Source organism: Ursus americanus, chromosome 9, assembly GCF_024610735.1.
Source record: "Ursus americanus isolate L20-20 chromosome 9, mUrsAme1.1.p, whole genome shotgun sequence".
Lineage (NCBI taxonomy): Eukaryota > Metazoa > Chordata > Mammalia > Carnivora > Ursidae > Ursus > Ursus americanus.
This window is the reverse complement of record NC_142135.1, coordinates 55,639,133-55,661,315: the sequence shown is the minus strand read 5'-3', so window position 1 is coordinate 55,661,315 and position 22,183 is coordinate 55,639,133. Positions and strand designations below refer to the sequence as shown.

General features: G+C 35.1%; 1 protein-coding gene across 6 annotated transcripts in view; it reads left to right on the top strand.

Moving 5' to 3' along the window:
- The window catches only part of HNF4G (hepatocyte nuclear factor 4 gamma), a 123,404-nt gene that overhangs the window by 18,358 nt on the left and 82,863 nt on the right, over positions 1-22,183 (top strand). For 3 of the 6 annotated variants that reach the window (XM_045810129.2, XM_045810128.2, XM_045810130.2), the window contains exon 2: positions 12,700-12,756. The exons of the other annotated variants lie outside the window; for them this stretch is intronic. The gene's annotated coding sequence lies outside the window, so the exon portion shown is untranslated. The remainder of the gene's footprint in view (positions 1-12,699; positions 12,757-22,183) is intronic. 6 annotated transcript variants of the gene reach the window in all.

The following is a 22,183-nucleotide window of genomic DNA, read 5'->3' as shown; positions in this document are numbered from 1 at the left end:
TTGCTCGTGTGTATCACCTCACATTTAGTAAGTACCGAATACACACTACCAACTAACTGACAGGTAGGTATTTGTTTATGTTAATGAACCTCATGAAACCTTACCCTTGCACTGTGTTGAAGATAGAGTTCATGTAAATAGTTTAGGTAAGCACAGCACATACAAACATGACACACACAAATCCTGAGCTTTACCGTGTATTAGTGAATACAGTTTTGAAAACATGCTTTTAATTTAAGTAAGGTTATGAAAACAACAAGGTTTAAAGAATTTAAGCTATTCTTATAAATTAGATCTTCTCATATTATGGCAAAAAGTTTTCTTTAAATAAATTGGATGATTCTTTTATATCCTCTCTTATACCTCTCAACCAGGAAGTAAGCACAAAAAATTCCTTTAACACTGGCTTTCATGCATAGTCATTAAGCAGCTTTTATATTTGTTAGGGTGTGTTGGCAATAAATATCTTCTCTCTGGGACACCCAAATTATAGCCCGGTGTTGAAGCTTAATTATATCATTGAACTGCAGACCAGACAATGTTTCCATTATTGCAATTCTTATTTATTGGAAGATAAAAGGGTGTAAAGTGAAAAGAGTAGTTGGGAAGTGATAATGATTGGCTAAGTACCATGAAACTCCCTGCCACTGATCAAACTATGTTAATGTTTATTTCAGTCCTCAGGAGTAATAGTCACCTGTTAAGACTCCATCATGTAAAGGTATTTCCAGGCCTGGGGGTCATGGTGAGAGAAATAGAATGATTTATTTTAAAAGCAAGACAAACATCGGATTTAAACATTTTAAATTTGTGTGTTCCTTTCCATATTGTTATGTAAGTGACTTTACTTTTGGGGGAAAAAAAAGTTTGGGAAGTCATGTTTAAAGATATTGCTATTACATTGGACGTGAAGCAATAACAAGTGATTTTTTAAAGGACAGTTTTAGCAACAAATGACAACACACCCTGTACTGGCTCTCTGCAGGTATGTTTTCACCATGCTCTCACTCTGGTTCTTGGTATCAGAATGAACCCCTATGTTCTGAAGATCGTGAGTAGGCTGTGGTGTTGAGCATCTAACAAGCATCTAGACTCTAACTGTTGGAATAACTATAAAAAAATTAAGAATACTGTGGCATCTAGTATAGTACCTGACACATAGTGAGTGTCTCAGTAAATATTTGTTGAATAAATGAATATATTAATGAAATAGGTGGAATTTTTAAAAAGCATATCCTTTGATTTAGATAACAGGTTTATTGAAAAAAATGTAGAAAATGAATAAAATTTATATAATACTTCAGTATATACATATGTATAGCAAAAAAATATCATTCACAATTTATTAATATAAATGATCTCTGAAGATTTGTGTGGTACTTTAAGCCAGCGGCTCTTTCCCTAGCTGTATATTCTAGCCAGGCACTTGCACATGTATATGAGGAGTCATGTACAACATACCTACTAGCAGAAATCAACAAACTCTCCCAGTGTCTGTCACTAGAACAAAAATAGGACATTGCTTTTCACTCATACAATAGGACATTATATGGGAGTAAGAATGAATGAACCTGAGGTATGCCATCAACGTGGTTGAATCTCAGACACATATCATTGAGTGAAAGAAGCAAATCAGAGAAGGATATAGTGAGTATGATTTCTTTTATATATTTTCAAAAACTAGAAACTCTAAGCACTTTTTTACATAATATGTAAATATTAACGTACTTAATTATATTCTGTGAAGGTAAGAGTGGGAATAATGATCAAAATTTCATGTTAATAGTTAATTATTTGGCCATATACCTGGCAGGTGGATATATGATTGTAGAAAGGCACAAAAGAGGCTTCCACAGGCTGTCAATGTGCTCTTTCTTTACTTGGGTAATGTTATTCAGTGTTTCATTTATTATTAATATTTAACCTGTACAAGTACATCACATGCATGCTTCCCTTTCTGATATATTTTACAATTTAACGAAATAAACTGCTCTTAGGGGCACGAGGGTGTTAGGTAATATCCTTGTATTCATGGAGCTTTCAGCTAGAGTAAAGGTAGACATTAATTCAATAATTGCAATTACTCTAGGCTTATTGAAAGAGGAGTACTGGTACCATAAGGCTTTGCAATAGGTGATACGATCTAATCAAGGAAGTGCAGAAGGAGTTTCACTGAGAAAGTGGGAATTGAGCTAATATGTAAATAATGAGTGGAAACTAACTTGGAAAAGAAGGAAGAAAGGTAAGAGTATTTCTTGTAGGGAAACTGATCTAGGCTTTGTGGTGCAGGAAGGAGCACTGTGAATATGAAGAAAAGAAAGAAGGACAATGTATTGGTGCAAAGAGGGAAACGAGTATTGGGAAGAATATTATTCGAGAGGTAGGTGAGATCAAAACATGGATCTGATAGTTAATACTAAGACTTTTGTGTTTTCCCAGAGTGATGAGAAGCTATAGAGATGTTTGAAGTAGGGAGATGATGTGAACAAATTTACATTTTGAATATATCACTCTGGCTGCAGCTGGGTAGGGGCAAAGGTAGAGAGGGGAGACCGGCAGAGCGACTATTTTAGTAGTCCAGGTAACACATTATGAAAGCTTGGACGAAGGTACTGGTAGAGGGGATGAGAAGATATAGATTGATTTCAGAAAAATTTTGAGGACAAAATGTAGGGGATTTGGTAATGAAGTGGATTTGGGGAGAGAGTAAGAGATACCTCAAGAATGATTTCCAAGTTTCTAGGTTGCCTAAATGAATGGCTGGTGGTACTCGTAACTGAGAGAGGGAACAGAGGAAGACCATAGGTTAAAGGGACTCTGCATTGTCTGTTCGTATTTGTACATATTAAATGTGTGCATATTAGACCTCTGAGTGCGGAGACTGATAGAATTTAGACCATCTTTCAAAAGTGTGTTTCTGTACGGTTTGCATGATGTCTTGAACTGAATGTTCAATATGGTATAAGACCATTTTTTTTCTCCCTCCTTTTTTAGACAACAGACATATGAATATAAAGGAAATCTTTGTCTCTCTCTTGCATTTCAATTTCCAGTCGTCATCTCTTCCTTCTACCATAGGAATCTCTGACTCTCAGTTTAACATAGTGGAGGATTATTGGTTCTTTGCTGCTCACCATGGTTAAAATAATACCCTCTCTCAGTAACGAAGCAAGTGGTGTCTAATGTTAGGCTTGTTCCAGAATTAGTGAAGATCTTGACATTTCATACAGGTGTAATGATTTGAAGAGTAGCTCTGTGTGTCCCCTTTGACAGGGAAGGCTGATATGGGCCTTCCTGAGTCTAAGATGTAAGGCTAGAATCATAACATTTCATTGTTCTCTTCAAACCAGAAATCCCATAGTCATTCTTCCCTTTAATTTCTGACCATATGGTGGACTGTATATCTAGAGAAATCTTCCCATTAGTAAAAACTAAAAAATGCCAACAGAATATAGTTTTTGAAAAATTTATTTTTTAAAAAGATTAATTGTATAGCTGAGTTGGTGGGAAAGTAAAGGGAATTTTAAGAGTACATGAACACCATGAAATCGCAAATCAAGAGAAGTTAGCAACCTTCTGGGATATTTGGCGGTTCCTCATGGTATATAGTTTACAATTTGAGAACATTTTTGATAAACAAAAAAAAAACCAGCTTTGGCTGGCAAAAATTGGTTAGATTGTACTGGAAAACTTTCCGCATAAATAGGATCTCTGGAAGGCAACTCTTATTGTGAATTCAGTTAAATGAATAAAACAGATATGAAAGAGGTGGGAGAGAGAGGATGAGTATGCTCTGGAAGGAGAGTGGGATAGTTACTTTTCTTGGTCTTGGTTCTGGTGCAGTGTGAGCAAAGGAAAGTTTTACCTGAAGAAAATTCCTAACTTCACCCTCATGTAATTCAAATTCACATCTAAAAATAAATTTCAGTTGTAAGGCTGATAATTTCCCCAAGTACTTTGCAGAAGCAAGCAAAAATCCCACAGAAAGAAAAGCACTTTAAGTCAAGGCCTTAAATAATTCTTACAGATAGAATTTCAAAGGGCATGAGATCGTATTAAAAATCAGCACTAAATATGGTAGAACAAAGCATAAATTTATTTGGAAAAACAAACACCAGAAGCAAGTCCAAAAACATTGTAGCTACTGGAACTTTCATTTATAAGATATAAATTAATTATATTCAATATGTCAAAAAATAATATAGATTATCTAAAATGTAGTCAAAGACAAGAGACTAAAAGCAAGTGTACTTTGAAAAAAGAACCAAACTTTAGTTTGAGAGATTAAAAAAAAATAACAAATGATAGTTGAAATTCATTTTATCGATTATACAACAGAGGAAACACAGCTGAAATGGGAATTTTTTGAAATAGAAGATCTGAAGAAAATACAAAGGATATAGAACAGACAGCTAGGAAATATGAAAGAGACTTTAAGAGATGTGGAGGATAAAAAGAGAACTAACTGGACAGCCAGATAGAGGGAAGAGAGAAAATAGGGATGAGAAATATTCAGTGATGATGGCTAAAATAGATTTTGAACTGATGAAAGACACTGATCTTCATATTCACAAAGCAAAACAAATCTCAAGACAATAATACAGTATAGTATAATCAACAAACACTTTATTATAGCTAAATCACTGAACATTGATCAAGATGAAGAAAGACCAAAAAAAAAAAAAAAAAAAAGAAAGAAATAAAAGACAGAGGGTAGTAGTAGATGGTAGAAACAAATCCAAACACAGCAGTAATTATTATAAATGTGGATGGATTAAAGTTTCCAGTTAAAAGAGATTATTAGGCAGAAAATAAAATAAAACAAATCCCAGTTCTATAGAAAAACTCTTAAACTGAAGAATACAGAAAATGTTGAAAGTAAAAATTGGGAAAGATATACCAAATAATTGATAACCAAAAAAATATAAAAAATTTACTATTTAAATAGCAGATAAAGAAAATCTAAAAAATGTTGTTCCATGTGGTAGCCAGCCTCTGAGATGAGCCCCCAGTGATCCTTGCTTCCTCGTAGTCATGGCTTTGTGTAGCCATGGGATATTTCATTATCCCAATGAATAGGCATGACCTGTATAAGCAATAAGATATTCCAGAAATGATAATGTGACAGAAAGGGAGGGAGGGAAGGGGGAAGGAAAGGAAAGAAAGTTATTTAGCTTTGAGAGGAGGTAACAAATTTTGATTTATGTAGATGCCATGATTTCCCACCTAGGAAAAAAATCTACAAATTATTAGTCATTTTTTTAAAAGATTTATTTATTTATTTTAGAGAGAGAGAGTGAATGAAGGGTGGGGAGGGTCAGAGGGAGAGAGAGAGAATTTTAGGCAGACTCCCCGCTGAGTGTGGAGCCTGTCACATCTCCATGGCGCTCCATCTAAGGACCCCCAAGGTCATGACCCAAGGGGAAATCAAGATTTGAAGGCTTTAACCAACTGAGCCACCCAGGCGCATCAACAAATTATTAGGTCTTTTTTGACCATAAAATCAAAATAACAAAATTCAAGTATAATTCCACATATTAATATTTAGTTAATATTTTAACTTGGAGAAATGTTCTATTTTAATAGCAACATGAATTATAAGGTATCTAAGAATAATGAAAATCATGAAAATTTTTTAATGGAAATTATAAAATTGTATTGAAAAACAGTAAAATATACCCAAATAATTGGAGAATCGCACTGTAGATAAGAAGACGCTATCTTTAAAAGGACCATTTTCCTCCAATTGTTGCATGATTTAATGTAATTCCTATCAAGTCTCAACAAGACTTTTCATGAAAGCTGACTACCTTATTTCAACATTCATAGATCAAAAGGACAAAAATTGCTAATTCACTTCTGAAAAAGTAGTATAAGGAAGCACTTCTTGCCCTATCAGATATCAAGATCTATTTTAAACCTATTAAAATTATTGCAGTGTGCTAGTTCAGAAATAGATTGCTGGAACAGAGTGCTTAGCTCATAAACAACCCACACGTATATGGAAACTTGTTCTCTGAGCATTGCAGATCAGTAGAGGGAGCTTAGTCCTCTAGCAAAAAGTGTTGGGAAAATTAGCAATTAATATGGAAAAGATAAAACTGGACCCCACCTCACACTTAACATAAAAGTTAATTCCAATTGGATTAATAAATTTAAAAGGGGACATAATAGAATGTTTCTGATCTCTTTCTGTGAAAGGATTATGTTTAAAAAGAAGCACAACCTTAGAGATAGTTTGATAAATTTCGCTTCATTCAAATTCAGGGCTTCCTCCATCAAAAGACACTGGGAGAGTGAAATGACAGTTCCAAAAGCTGGAATAAAATGTTTGCATTGCCCATGATCAACAGAATTTAGAATCTAAAATATATAAAAGCTTGGTTAGTTAAGAAGAAAGGACAAGCAACCAATAAAAAAGTGGGGGTAAAACATAGATAGTCATTTCATAGAAAAGAAATCAAGATAGCCAAGAAAAAATTGTAAATATGCTGACCCTAATTTGTATCACTGGAAAGGCAGATTTAAACCACAGCGAATGTTATATCTCACCTTATTTCCGGGAATAAATGGCAATATCAGCATTACTGAGCAACTAGAACTGGCAGATGCTGTAGATGTACGATGCTTCAGAAAACTGTTTGGAATTAATGGTGAAATTCAGCAAGAACTGTAAGCCAGCAGTTCCACTGCTAAGTGTACCTCAGAGCAGGGCTTCTTGAAAGATCCGGGGCAAAGGAATCCTAGTTTTGAAATTTTCCTCTTTCCCTCCTTCCCTCTCTTTGTTCCCTTTTCTCCCCCTTTCTCTCTTCTTTTCCTTCTCCTCCAGTAAGGTTATGACGCTCATTTGAAATAGAATTTAACTACATTTGTTTCACCTTGCTTTCAGGGTATTTTTGTTTTGTGGGTTTTTGTTGTTGTTGTTTTTCTGCTTCTTGTTCTTAATTATTTTATTTTTCCAATGTATGTTATGCTTTCAGAAGTAAAAACTATGTATAAAAAAAGAGTCCTTACAGAAGCCACGCCCCCCCCCCCCCCCCCCCCCCCCCGCACATTCCACTCTATGCCCCTCTCATGTAACCAACTTCACTGGGATTTTTTTTTGCCATGATTAGAAGATATATGTATATTAATTTATATTTCCTTCTTTCACAAATGAGGCTATTATATATGCTTTCTGCATTTTGATTCCCCCCTAAGCCCCCATGATATCTCTTGAGATTTTCTTTCATTTCTCAAAAACCTTTTCCATTCTTTTTTTGCAGAATTTTCCATTGTGTGAATGCATCACAGTATATTCAACCAACATCTTAGATTGAATACATAGGTAGTTTCAATATTTTAGTTTCCATTTATTTGAAATCACTTCTTTTATCTTTATTTTGCTTACTGGTACTACTACATTCTCGCAGGTATGTTTTGTCTTAACAACAAAAAATCATTTGAAGCTTATATTGCTGTCAATAAATTGGGCATTAAAAATAAATTACACAAATTTTACTTCTCTAATTTAGCTATAATGTTAAGTGATAAATTTTAAAAACAGGCTTATTTACAAATGAAAAGAATGTACAGATATTTATAAAATATATATGTATTTCAGTTTTCCCCAACTTTTATGCAGTTTTGGATTACAGTTACCAATGTAATCTTAAAAATATCACATGGTTGTAACTGCGCATGACTCATATGTGGTTTTTGCTGTAGTGTGACTTACCTGAGTTCAACACCATCAGACTGGTGAAGCCCTGTTAAATGAGATGAGTTGGCTGATTCTGAGCTTGGATATTACAGCAAAATCCAATTACTATTAAAGCTTCTAAATACCCTCCATTTCTGTACTTATCCCATCATGGACTTATAACAAACAGTTCATGGACTGGCTCAGGTCCACAAACCACATGTTGATATGTGCACCTGGAAACATACACCAGAATATTTATAGCAGCACTGTTTGTAAAAGCAAATATTGGAAATACCCAAACGTCTATTAATAGTGGAATGGGTAAATGCATTGTGGCATGTTCATGTGGTGATTTATTATAAAACAGAGAAAATAAGTCACTCCTCTATCCATCAACTTAAATAAATCTGATAAACACAAAGTTCAGTTAAAAAAAATCAAAGAAGAATACATTATAGTAATATTTTCATTTATATAAAGATCCAAACAGAAACAACCAAATAATACATTGTTACTAGTTTATAGATATGTGGTAAAACTCAAAGTAACGTAAGGAATTATTAGCATAGGATAGTAATTAGCTCTAGGAGTGTGATTCAATCAAGGAATGGTATCCAGAGGCCTTCAAAGTCACACTGTTCATGTTCTACTTCATAAACTACGTACTGGGCATATGGATATTTGTTTCATCATATTTAAACTGAACAGATACTAGATGCTATTTTGTATGTATCAAAGGTTTCATAATAAATTATTAAAATTATAAATATGTAAGACTAAAAATAGGACTTTTTGAAAAACTTGTAAAGACAGTCCTGCTTGGAAAGACTCAGAATTAAAAGCTTCTAGTTCATGTGAATTCTATACATTTGTTTCAATTCCAATCAGAAAAATAAACAAAATAAAATTCAAAAATTAATATACATATCTTAAGGTCTCTGAAGGATAGGAGGTCATTATTGCATACTGAGTTTCAATATAAGGATTTGATCATAACAACATAAAATTATGGTTTTTCAAGTGTTCTGGAATAAAATATATAATAAAATGCCTGCATTCTGTGAGTTGGCCAGGACTGTTGTAGAATTAATATTAGATCACTGTAACTGGAGATCATGACAGAGAGCAGGGGTGCTGAATCTCAGGCTCTCCTACTTATTGACCTCATGATTTTAACTGCATTATCCAATTTTCTAGTATCTAAAATGAAAATACCAATAGGATTAGTAACTAAGATAAAAATTACTTGTCTTAGCCTTACTGTAATGAAGACCTCTATGACATTAGATTATTTTCAGGTTTACTTTGGAATTGAGAACATATGGTATATGTAATGTTGTAGTGTAATTTTTTTTCACCTGTATTACGAATATCTGTCTATGTCAATCTTTCTCTGTGGTTGTGATAAATAAATTAAATAAATTATAATTTATTTTATATTTCTCACCTGACAAAATAGAATTTTTGAAAAGCACCCCTATTCCCCCAAAAGTTAAAGACTAAATATGAATGAATAAGAATGACTTGACATACTGAATATTAATTGAATTCTAAAACTATACTAATTAAAGCTCTATGATACTGCTTTGAGAAAAGAAGAATAGAAGAATGGAACAATATAAAAGCTCTGAAATTGTAATGTTTATAAATTTATAATATGTGATTATATAATATAATTCTGAATATATGTTATGATGTGTAAGTAATTATAACACATCTATGAGGAAACTATAAATACTGCTAGATGCTGTTTGGAATGAAAAAAGATGAGTAAAATATAAATATGATTAAAAAAACACAAAAAAGAAATATCTACCTGGTCTTGGAAAAAGGAAACTATAATTGTAAAACAATATAAGAAACCATAACAGGAAGTAATGATAGATATGTTAGAAGAGAAATATTTTAAAAATTTTATAGAAACATCATTAACCTAAAAATCAAATAATCTATGGACATTACTTTCCATAAATATTACAGACATAGCTTTAAATCTCTAACATACCAAAACTTCATAAATGAAGAAGAAAAATTCTCCAACTTCAATAAAAATGACATACTTAAACAGCATAACTTCATAAAAACTCAGCTTTCCTGGTGTATTAGTCAGGATGAAAATTATGCTGCTAGAACTAAGTGGCCCCAAAGGGTTGCTACAATAACGTAGTTTATTTCCTTCCCACTTTTTTTAAAAAAATATTTTATTTATTTATTTGACAGAGAGAAAGACAGCCAGCGAGAGAGGGAACACAGGCAGGGGGAGTGGGAGAGGAAGAAGCAGTCTCCCAGAGGAGGAGCCTGATTTGGGGCTCTATCCCAGGACTCTGGGATCACGACCTGAGCTGAAGGCAGCTGCTTAATGACTGAGCCACCCAGGCGCCTGTATTTCCTTCCCACTTAACAATCTCTAAGTCCCTGGTCTAGGTTGAATGATTATTTGTGTTTCACATGGTCCTCTGGGGTCTCAGGTTGTTTCTCTCATATGGCTTTGCTATCTCCTGGAGCAGCTGTTGGCAGCATTTTCTGTAAAGGGCTAGATAACAAGTATTGTAGGATTTGGGGGCCATCTGATGTCTGTTGAAGTTACTCAGCTCTGCAGTTGTAGGGTGAAAGTGGCCACGGACAATTCATAAACAAATGGGTATCACTGTGTTCCAAAAAATCTTTATTTACAAAACGGTCAGCTCTGTCATTTTATGACCCTTGCCCTAGGGCATAGTCTTGCTGTGCCTGGTTGAGCCTACATCACAAGCACATCTGTATTCCAGCTTACAGGAAGGAGGGAGCATGGAAGATTTCATGCACAATATCTCCAAGCCGAGGCCCATAAGTAGGAAGCATCACTTACGATCACATTCCATCGGTGAAAACTTAGATATATGGCAACTCCCAGCTGCAAGGGTGGCTGAGAAATGTGACCTTAAATTCTAAAGTGCCCAATTACTTATCTCTTGCCACGGAAGGAGGAACATATCTAAGGGAACTGCTAGTTGTCTCTGCCGAACTGTAGTCAGACAAGTTCAAAATTACTTTAAATTTTATAATAAATGATAGAAATTGTTATTATCAAAGAACAAAAATACAATATCCAGTGTTGGCATTATACTGTTACTACTGGGTACAGTAATAATTGTTGCAGTTTTAATATGTGTCCAACATTCTTGGGTTCTAATATAAACTCAAGCATTTATTGTCACCACTTCCCAAATGAGTATCTGAGTTTTAAAGAGTTTAACGACTAAAGTATGCAGTTAGTGACTCCATTGTAGGCACTCCTGTTCAAAGCCTGTGCTCTTCACTAGTGGATAGTGAAAATAAGACCGCTTTTGTGGAGGGTGCACTGACACTGTGGGTCAAAATCTATAAAGAAATTCATATCATCTGACTAAACTATCCCAGTTCTAAGACTTTTTTTCTCTTTTAAGTTAATTAGCAATATGATCAAAGTCAATACAGTTTATGTATTATCCAGCCATTAAAATAATGTTTTCAAATAATAATGGTATAGGACAATGCTCAGGACATCATACTGTGTAAAAATAAAAGATTGAAAACACTCCAAATAGAGGATAATCTATATAGAGAGAATAATGTATATTACACATTTAATATACATTTAAGCGTATATATATGTACATATAAAATGTATATGCACATACATACATTCGTAACTATCTAATGTAAGAATATATTAAAATGGTACTTTGGATGATAAAATTATAGGGCTTTTTTGTAGGTTTCTATAGTTTACAAAATTTTTAATAATAGGCATATATTTTGTTTGGGTATATATTTTGTTTGTATTCAAATATCAAGTTAATAATTAAAAATTAATAACTAAAACCTAGGCTAACTATTAAACCTCTTATTTTCCAGTGTTAATAATGCCTAAAATGTTAATCAAACAAGAACTAACATTTTAAGAAAAACCGATTAAATTAAATGTAGATAGAATTTGTTCTCTATATATAGACATGTTACTGAAATAATGAGTGCATTTTCCTAGCATATGCATGTCTTTTCATGTGGCTGTTTTTATATTTCTTTTTTGTTAGCTTTTAGTCCTATATGCCCATTGGTAGGCCACTTTATTTTCTTTTTGGTTTTAATTTCTGCCAGTAAGGGCATATTTCCAAAGTCCTTTTTATTTTAGCGTGTGGCACAATACCAGTAAGATTTCAGCTTAATTAATTGAACATTCAGTTGTAGCTTACAGTAGAGTGGGTCAGTGACATGAAAAGCATTCGAGGGGCGCCTGGGTGGCACAGCGGTTAAGCGTCTGCCTTCGGCTCAGGGCGTGATCCGGGTGTTATGGGATCAAGCCCCACATCAGGCTCCTCCACTGTGAGCCTGCTTCTTCCTCTCCCACTCCCCCTGCTTGTGTTCCCTCTCTCGCTGGCTGTCTCTATCTCTGTCGAATAAATAAATAAAATCTTTAATAAAAAATTAAAAAATAAAATAAAAAGAAAAGCATTCAAAATTGTTCATCAAATGTTATTTCAAAAGAAGTAAATTCTAACTTTTTATCCTTTTTCTCTCTGATATTAAATTTAGTTATTCTTTGTCACAATATACATGTTTTTTTAATGTAAGCACTTTGCCCAACATGGGGCTTGAGCTCACAGCCCCAAGATCAAGGGTCACATGCTCTACCGACTGAGCCAGCCAGGCGCCCCATCACACTATTTTAAGTCTTGAGAAAGGTGACAGTATTCCAAATGTAACTTATCTTCCAAATCAGGAAACCTTTGAGAGTAGCAAGGGAAGCTATTATTAATTATGCTTGGGCAACAGTCAGACTGACACTGTCCTGTGCAAATTTGGGCTACTGGTCACAATATGACCAGTCAAATTGAACTTTAATGTTCAAATGGAAGATTTGTTACTCAGTAATTACAAAGTAATCATAAACCCTTTGTAACATAGCATTTATGTTAAGACATATTTGATTTTACTGATTCCCTCTATTAGAATGGTAATGACATTGTTTCCATCTTTATGATACATTATTTCAGGTCGAGGAAGGTGGAGATTGTAGGAACTGACTTTTCTTGTTTCCATTTGGAACATTGGTAAGTTTTCTTTATGTCATAGATGCAACCTAAAATTCAACATTTTACTTTTGAATTCATCAAAAATCTTAATTTTCTGACTCAGAATTATTCTTAGAGTTCTGCATGTTTTCTTTGTTTCTTTGTTTCACCAATTATTAAAACCAAAAATGATTTAAAAGGCCTACTATGTGGACAATAATTAAAAAAAAAAACAGTGTGGTATTTCAATACCATATAATGTAGACTTCAAAAAACGGAAATATTCCCCAAGACAAAGAAAGAGAAATGATGATCATGCAAATAAACACGGAGCATTCTCCCAATAGACCGTACTACGGGCCATATAAGAAATCTGAAAGAATTAAGAAAAGATGAAATCATACAAAATGATTTGACCATTCCTTAACGAGGGATGGCATATACTGTATAGAGAATGACTGCTTCAAGGTGGAGTTATTGGGTTCAGCTTAATTCGCCCTTGAGTTCAATGAACTGCTCCTACAATTAGTCTCTTATCTAGAGTTTCATCATGTGAGCCTCAGCACACAGCTTATCACTGGTTGGGCTCCTTTCTTATACTTGGGCTTATTCAAACCTTCAAAAGCTAGATTCGCAGCTGTAAAGTATCCAAAGCAGTTGTTAATGAAGACACATGCCACCATTTATATGTTTGAGCTTTCCAGTTTCTTTCCTCTAAAATTATGCTGAAAAACCTGACTTTACATTTTAAATGTTTAGAGAAAGAAGAATATGCATAGTTTCCCTATGCACATGTCTCATTTTTGAGTCCTAGGCCACGCACCTAGGTTAAATTATTTCCATCCATTATTATTGTTACCAATGAAGAAATTCATGACCTGTGAAGATTTCTGAGCACATGACTTATTATTAGAAAAATAATTTGAAATTACAGGGATTGTTACAAGAAAGAGAGAAGAACCCAGTATAGCCAATGTCTGCCAAAAAATGTTTAGACTTTATGATGGGAATTTATGCAATATTGTTTTCTCACAAGATACGTAGAGTATTATGTAATGACTGACAGAATAAAATATTAGAGACCCGGCGTGATCATGTGTCTTCATTCCCTAATTTTCCTGGCTTTATATTTTCATAGTACTGGTTCTGCTTATTTATTGATCTTACATTATCTTGAATGATATGTCCATAGGTTTGCTTTCCACTTGAATGAGGGATCTATGAAGGCACATTCAGTTATTATTCATTATAATTCTTAATCACATTTCCTACTCCCTATTAGGCCTTTGATATGTTTAGAGTGAATTAATAAAGAAATGAATGATTATATAGGGATTTTAATGTTCAGATGGAACATTGAGGGATTAAATGATCGTACGCAATAGGGTAGCAATACTGTCAGGCCTCTTGAAGTTAAGCTTTCTATACCTTACACCACCAGCCTGTTCTAATATCTGCAGCCTGATTCCTTGTTCCAGGACTGTAGGTTGTGTCTGTTTTGTTCCTTGCTGGAAGCAAAATAGCACAGGAACTAATAACATTGATTGGGGGTCCTGGAATTAAGTGATTGATCTGCCTCAATCAGGGCAAGTTATTTCATATTTCTGATCTTAATGTTTTATGTTTTTTTTTTTTTTTTAATGAGTACATTGGCTAGTACATCCTCACCTACTCTCTCGTTCCTCCAGTCACATCGGCGTACCTGAAGTTTCTGGAATTCGCAAATTGTTGGTGCTTTGGTCTTGCTGCTGCTGTGCCCTCCACAGAAGCCCTCTTCTCCCCAGTTATTATTTTTGCTAGGTCTTTTCCTAAACGTTAAATTCTTAGAGACCTCTTATCTAATCAGCCTATCAAAAATAGCCCTAATCATGCTATCATCTCATCTTGTTTTATCCCTCTTAGTTGTACTTAGCAGTCACTGACATTTTGATATATGTATTTTATAGTGCTCCTCTTGCTTGCAAGAATGAGGTCTATGAAGGCAGGGACTTCGTCCTCTTTATTCACTGCTCTAGCTCCAGTGCATAGGGGAGAACTTGCTTTACTGCATCATGATACTGCATCATGATACTGCATCATGAAACACCTATTTTTTGACAGAATGAAAAGAATTGTAAAATAAAATGCTGCTACTGAGAATCAAACTATTGGGGCACCTGGGTGGCTCAGTCAGTTATTCATCTGCCTTTGGTTCAGGTCATGATCCAGGGTCCTGGGATCAAGCCCCGCATCAGGCTCCTTGCTCAGTGGGAGCCTCCTTCTCCCTCTCCCTCCATACCTCCCCCTTCTTGTGCTCTCTCTCACTCTCTCAAATAAATACATAAAATCTTAAAAAAAAAAAAAAACTGTTAAGGAGGGCACTTTTTGTGATGAGGAAGGGTATTGTATGTAAGTGATGAATCACTGAATTCTCCAGAAACCAGTATTGCGCTGTATGTTAAGTAAAATTAAAAAAAAAAATCAAGCTACTTAGAAACACTTGTATATATGCATATCACTATAAACGTTAGCATTTTGTAGGGAATAAGATTGTCAACCATATATAAAAATTGAGATATAGGTCTTGAGTCCTTCCCTATTGCTCCCACACCCATGCATTTTGTGCAAATAACATAGTCCTGAAATGCATTTTCCTATCTCTTCAAAACCGAAACAAGTAACTCATCTTTCAAGTTAAATATATCAACCTTCAAAACAATAAAACACTAAGTTTTTAGGAGATTGACTTCCTAAGAATTGGATAACAGATTACAACATTATTTGAGAATACGAAATGTGGTTTTTGAGAACATAACATTTATGTTATGTTATGATCTCATGAGCTGTGGGATCAAGCCCCATGTCAAGCTCTGCGCTATGCGGGGAATCTGCTTGAGGATTCTCTCCCTCTGCCCCCTCCCCTCTTGAATAAATAAATAAATCTTTAAAAAAATACTAGTAGTTGGAATGTTTGCATATTTTCTGTGTGCAAACTGATTTAACCTTATCTTGAAAAAACTAAACCAAAACAAAAGCAAAAAAAAAAAAGTGTCTTGATTGAATATGGTTATAGCTCTGTGGAGTTAGGTATTCTAAGTCAGAACTGGTTACAATGAGTTGTATGGACTTTTCTATCTAGTGAACATTATTGACTAAGTGGTTATTGGAACCATAAAATCTACTCCTTATCCAGGACTTCTTTGTCTAAAAGTACACAAAACTTTACAAACCTGTCCACAGCCTCATGTATCTAAAAGGCTCATTTTCTACACTTTGGAGATCTTATTTTCTGTGTAAGATCTTAGTTGAATTATTCAAAATTCAACATAAACACTATGAGGAAATAGAAATGTATAGAGTTAATATTGAATATATTGAGCACCTACTAAGAATGAGATTACAAATGTTTGAGGGTGGTATGATATGTAACACAACTCAAGAAGGGACTTATGAGGTTACTATAAGAATTTGCTGATTTGTATACTTGAGGTTTAGGGAGGGAGGGGCAAAAGCAGAAGGAGAAAATCTTAAGTTGGGTGTAGAGCCTGACTTGGGGCTTGATCCCACAACCATGAGATCATGACTTAAGCTGAAATCAAGAGTTGGATACTTAACCGACTGAGCCACCCAGATGACCCAAGATTTTTTAAAAATCTTTTTTCTATTTCATTGAAAGCACAGTCCTGTGAAAAATGTAACTCTTTCTGTGTTTTATTGCATTACTTAGTTTTCATTTCAAGTTTATTTGCTATTCTATCTTATTTGGGCCACTTTTAGGCCTAATTCCTTTTTTAAACAAAATGAAGCATACCACGCTGGGCATGGAGCCTGCTTAACATTCTCTCTTTCCCTCTCCTTCTGTCTCCCCCCTACCCACCACTTGCTCCTCACGTGTGCTCTCACTCTTAAAAAAAAAAAAAAAAAAAAAAAGTATAAAGAATTGACTTCAGTATTTCCTTAGAAAGTGTAAGACATATAGTTCTTACCAGGATGGTAACTGAAATCTCTTCCTGGTATTGTGAAGGTAAAATTAACACTCTATAAAAAGCCATATGAAATAAAGAATATATTTTAAGCAGTTAATTTTTAAAAATATTTATTAAGTCTGATATATCCAGAACAGATCCATTGACTAATTAGTTTAGTCATTTGCCAGGGATATGAAGTATTCAGAGCAGATTCCAAGGCTCCGTATTAATAACAATGGACTATTCTGCAGGCTAGGTGTAAAGAGAATACACGTGCATCAGTTTTCATGATTAAGAACCGTATCTCTTACATGTCTGTTCATCTGCGGGAAAGAAGATGAGGATGTGTATTAACTCCCACCACTCTTCCCCTTTTTCAGCAGAATAAGGTAGCAGTGATTTATCAGGCAGCTTTATATGGTCTCCTTTCTTGGCCTTAAGATAGAAGGGAAGTTGATGCCCACTAGGGGCCATATATTTTATGCCTATCCCTCACTATACTCCTGAAGTAAATCTTTCTTGAAGTGAATAAACTGAAGTTGTCCAGAATGAGACAACAAGTAGCAGAGCCAGAATTGAAACCTGGGTTTACATGACTCTAAAGCCATTCCCTTCAAGTTTACTATGAATTATTTGAGGAAAGAGGTGAATTCTTAGAAAGGTTGAAACTTCCATAGAGCATCACATACAACACTGAATCTAATGGGTGGACCTTCTGTGTGCGCTAGAGAACACCTTGAGAAGGTCTGCGGAACATCTGGGGTGAAGGAGTGGTGGCAGTAGGGTTGGTGGCTGCTCAAGTCTTGCTCAGCAAAGGGGTATTTACTCTTAGGAGCATTACTATAGGGCACAGTAGGCTCCTTTCTGGAGATGAGGAGGCAGGATCTAAGATCTGATGGAGTAAGGGCTTGATTTGCTGGTAGGAGTGGTTAGAAAGAGCATCTGTAGGTGAAATTAGATTGGTCGTCAAAGTGAACTGAGTTGTGAGCTCAAGAGATGGCCCTGGGGCGCCTGGGTGGCACAGCAGTTAAGCGTCTGCCTTCGGCTCAGGGCGTGATCCCGGCGTTCCGGGATCGAGCGCCACATCAGGCTCCTCTGCTATGAGCCTGCTTCTTCCTCTCCCACTCCCCCTGCTTGTGTTCCCTCTCTCACTGGCTGTCTCTATCTCTGTCGAATAAATAAATAAAATCTTTAAAAAAAAAGAGAGAGAGAGATGGCCCTGAGCTCATGGGCCCTAAGCAGCTTCATGGGGGAGACTGGCATCAGCACTAGGCTTGATTCAAGATGGGATGATTAATTAACTGAGAGGAGTGACCATGGGAAGGAAGCATTCGTTATTAGATAGTTAAAATTTTTAAGAAAATAAAAACTTGCCATTAGGGCTGCAGAAATTAGGTTCTCCTTCCTGAGGAATTATCAGAATGAGTTTGTGACAGATGTAGTATATAGGATGAAGACCTGCTATATCTTTAAAAAAAAACCAACAAATCTATATATACTTTGCAAGTATTTTTACATACTTAAAAATGCACATGTGTTTAGGCACATACATATAGGAGTGAGATGATGGAGGAATTGTGTCTTCTTTCTTCATTTCCTAAACGCCTGATACATGTGGTACATATATTTAATCGAATTTATACCTTCATTGGAAGAAGCAATAACCTCCACTTACAGGTTGGCATTCAAGGGGCAGAGTTCATGTTGCTTCAGCATTGTAACTCGGTCAAAGTTAAGAACAGTTTTAATCTCATGTATCCTTTTTAAATCAAAAGTGAAAGCTAAAGAGAATATAATGATAATCACTCTTGCACTCATTTTCCTAATGACTTTCTGTTTTTTTAACTACTATTTAACAGATATGATATTAATGAAAAAATGTTGATTATCTTAAAATGTGTTTTTTTAAGGGACAGTAATGGTTTCTATCTTAAATGGTTAAAATTTATAAAACAAGCTATTGTAATTATATTCAAAATACAACAATATAAAATATTAGGCATTTAAAAATTTTTCTCATTTTTTATTCACTTATAATGACTGCATCTGTTTAACACTCATTCAACAAATGTCTGTTTATCTATCATCTATCTATCTATCTATCTATCTATCTATCTATCTATCTATCTATCATCATCTCTATCATCTTCCTCACTCTTCTAGGCAGGGTGGGATTATATAAAGAGACAAAATTCCTATTCCCGGATAGGAAGGAGCTTCATAGTAGCTGGGCAAATGACATATAAAATTGAATAGAATGTGGGCTAAATAATAATAGCAAGTATGTCTTGTAACAGTATATGGCCATATCCCTAGTCAGTGGGATATTCAGAAAGTGTCATGTGTTCTTAGGAAGGAGAGATCACTGTGGCCTGTCAAGAATATGAAACCTAACATATGTGCAGAATTTTAAAGTTGTGCCTGAGTTGTTCTCATTATGTAGAAAAAATATTCTGATTTCTCTGTGCTAAATGAATAAATGATATAAAATATGATCAGGAAACTAATAGGAACATGAAAAAATATAGTTGTCTTGTTGGGTGATAGGATTCTGGGTAATAAAATATTTATTCTAATCTTCCCTTCAAAATATTGCTTGTGTAGTGGTGTTTATAAATGAACTGTGTACTTTGGCTTCGTGTAAGCAAAGAGAAGTAAACTCTGCTATGTCCTTGTGTAAAATCAAGTAAGTAATTCATACATATGTTCATTCAGGAAATGTTTGTTCATTTATGCATTTAATCACATACATGTTTATTCATGCCTCCTGTCTTAGTTCAAGCTGTTCTAACAAGTTACCAGAGACTGGGTGGCTTAAACAACAAACAGTTATTTCTTACAGTTGTAGAGGCTGGAAGTCCAGGATCATGGTGGCAGCATGGTCGGGCTCTGCTGAAAGCCCTCTTCTGGGTTGCAGGCAGCCGACTTCTTGCTCTATCCTTACATGGCAGAAAAAGAAAGAGCTAGCTCTCTGCTGTCTTCTTATAAGGACACTAATCCCATTCATAAGGACCCCACCTTCGTGACCTAGTTACATTCCAAAGGCCTCACCTCTAAATACCAACAAATTGGGATTAAGTTTCCAGCACACACATTTTGGGGAAACAGATATTCAGTCCATAACACCTCCTATCCATTGGAGTGATACAGACACTAATGCTGTGATATCAGCATGGATAGGCACTTATCTTCAGAATGCTGAAGCAGTCTGGAAAAGCTCCTCATTTCTGGAATGTTAACTCATATGTGTATGTGTATGTATGTACGTATGTATACTGTCATATATGTATGTGAAACTCTATAAGCATTTATTGAACACCTATTAGCTTCATGCAAGATATGGGGACCTTTCTGTTTGATAATGTCTGATACTCATTCTCACATTCCAGATAGGAAATGCCCAAAGCAAAAGTTTACTTAGTCCAAGGCTAAATAAACATGTAAGATCTGCAAGATCTTCTTTTGGTTGTTATCAATAATGGTTCCCTGGAGGCACCTGGGTGGCTCAGTCGTTTAAATGTCCAAATCGTGATCCCAGTTCAGGTCTTAATCTTGGGGTCCTGAGTTCAAGCCTGCATTGGGCTTGACCCTGGAGCCCACTTAAAATAATAATAATAATTAATAATAATAATAATAGTTCCCTAAAGAGTGGTTTTTCAGATAACATCAATCATGTCTTAAAGGGATGGACATACCAGTGAAAAAGCATACACTATGGAATAGGGGGAATTATGTAGTAAGTCATTTTTTCTTAGTCATATTTTATACTTTTTAGAGTAATTATGGTTTTCAGTGAGAATTCGCCTGGTTGTGAGTCCCCTTGGATAGTAATTAACTCATGCAGTGTTATGATACCGTACACAGAAAGCTTAATCCATTGCATCTGAGGAAAAATCTCTTTAAATGCACTGTAAACACAAAGAATTCCTGAAAAACAACTGGTATCTAAATGGTTTGAAAGAGTTACTATAGTTCCCACTATAGTTCCCTACAGGCCTAGTTAATGAAGGCTGTACCTATCCCTGGATTGAAAAGATGGACATGGTTTTCAGATACAGTCAATTTATGTGGACAGACTGTGGTGACAGAAAATACTTATTTCCCTTAATCCAGTTTACCATTTAATCTATAAATGCAAACCATGTTAAGGGATGCTTGAAAAAAATAAACTTGAAAGTCAACATTAACCTCCCAAGGACCAGCTGAAGGTGCTCAAAAGACAATAAAAGCAAAATTTCATTATACAGACTTCAAGTGGGTTTTTTAAAAAACACCTAGCCTTTCCAACTAAAATGATGAATGCTGTTCTGATTCTAATTGACAAGTATTATATAAAAAAGAGTTCTTGCCTTCGTTCTTATCAAAACTGTGGGGATTTCCAATGATAGGACAATATTATGTGGGTGGAAACTTCTCAGAAGAATAGAGAACTTATCAGTATTTACTTAAGTTCTATTACATTCAGAGCCATAAAAGCAACTACACTCATAAATTTATAGCCAGTCAAGGATATTGCCTCTTCCCCAAAGAGGCTAGATATTAAAGGAGTACAGTGAATGAGCTCAAATCATGAAGTGGTTTCAATATTGGAGCAGTTTTCCTCCTTCATATTTCAACTTGTAGCCAATATGTTATGAAGAATCGCTGGCTAGCTAACTTTGGGAGTTTGGAAGCAAAAAACAATCTTAACCTTTTTTTTTTCTTACAAACTTTATTTTTCTTCTGTGCTTGGTACTTAATAATAGTATTAAACCATTAATGAGCTCTAACTGTAGATGAATGATCACCCCACTTGCTTTTTATAATTTCAAATTTGCAGGTAAAGAGACAGACGTTCATAGAGGTTAAAAATCTTGCCCCAACTCATAGCAGAAATAAGATTTAAGCCCAGATCTTTCTGATTCTGAAGCTGATTCTAAACTGGCTTCCTATTTCTGCTGTAATAAATTACCACAAACTGACTTGAAATAACACATATTATTATATATGGTATTATTTTATAACACAAGAAATCCCAAAGGAGTCTTCTTGGACTGGATTTAAGAAGTCAGGAGGACTGCATTGCTCTGGAGACTGGTGGAGAATACATTTCCTTGCCTTTTCTAGCTTCTAGAGTTTTTCTCCACTCCTTGGCTCATGGCCCCTTCTTCCATCTTCCATCTTCAAAGCTAACAATCCCATCATCTAACCTCAGTTTTCTATCACCACATCTCCTTTTCTGACCCTCTGACTCCGTGTTCCATCTTCTAAGGACCCTCTGGTTGCATTGGGCCCACCTGGCTTATTTAGGATATTCACCCTACTTTAAGATCCTCAACTTAATCACATCTTCAAAGTCACTTTTGCCATGTAAAGTAACATATTCAGAGCTTCCAAGGATTAGGACATTTTTGGAAGGCCATTATTTTGCCTACCACAGAAGCTAAGGAAGATATAGGTAAACATAGTACAGTTGTGTGTGTGTATTTTTAAAGATTTTATTTACCTATTTGACAGAGAGAGAGAGAGTGACCACAAAC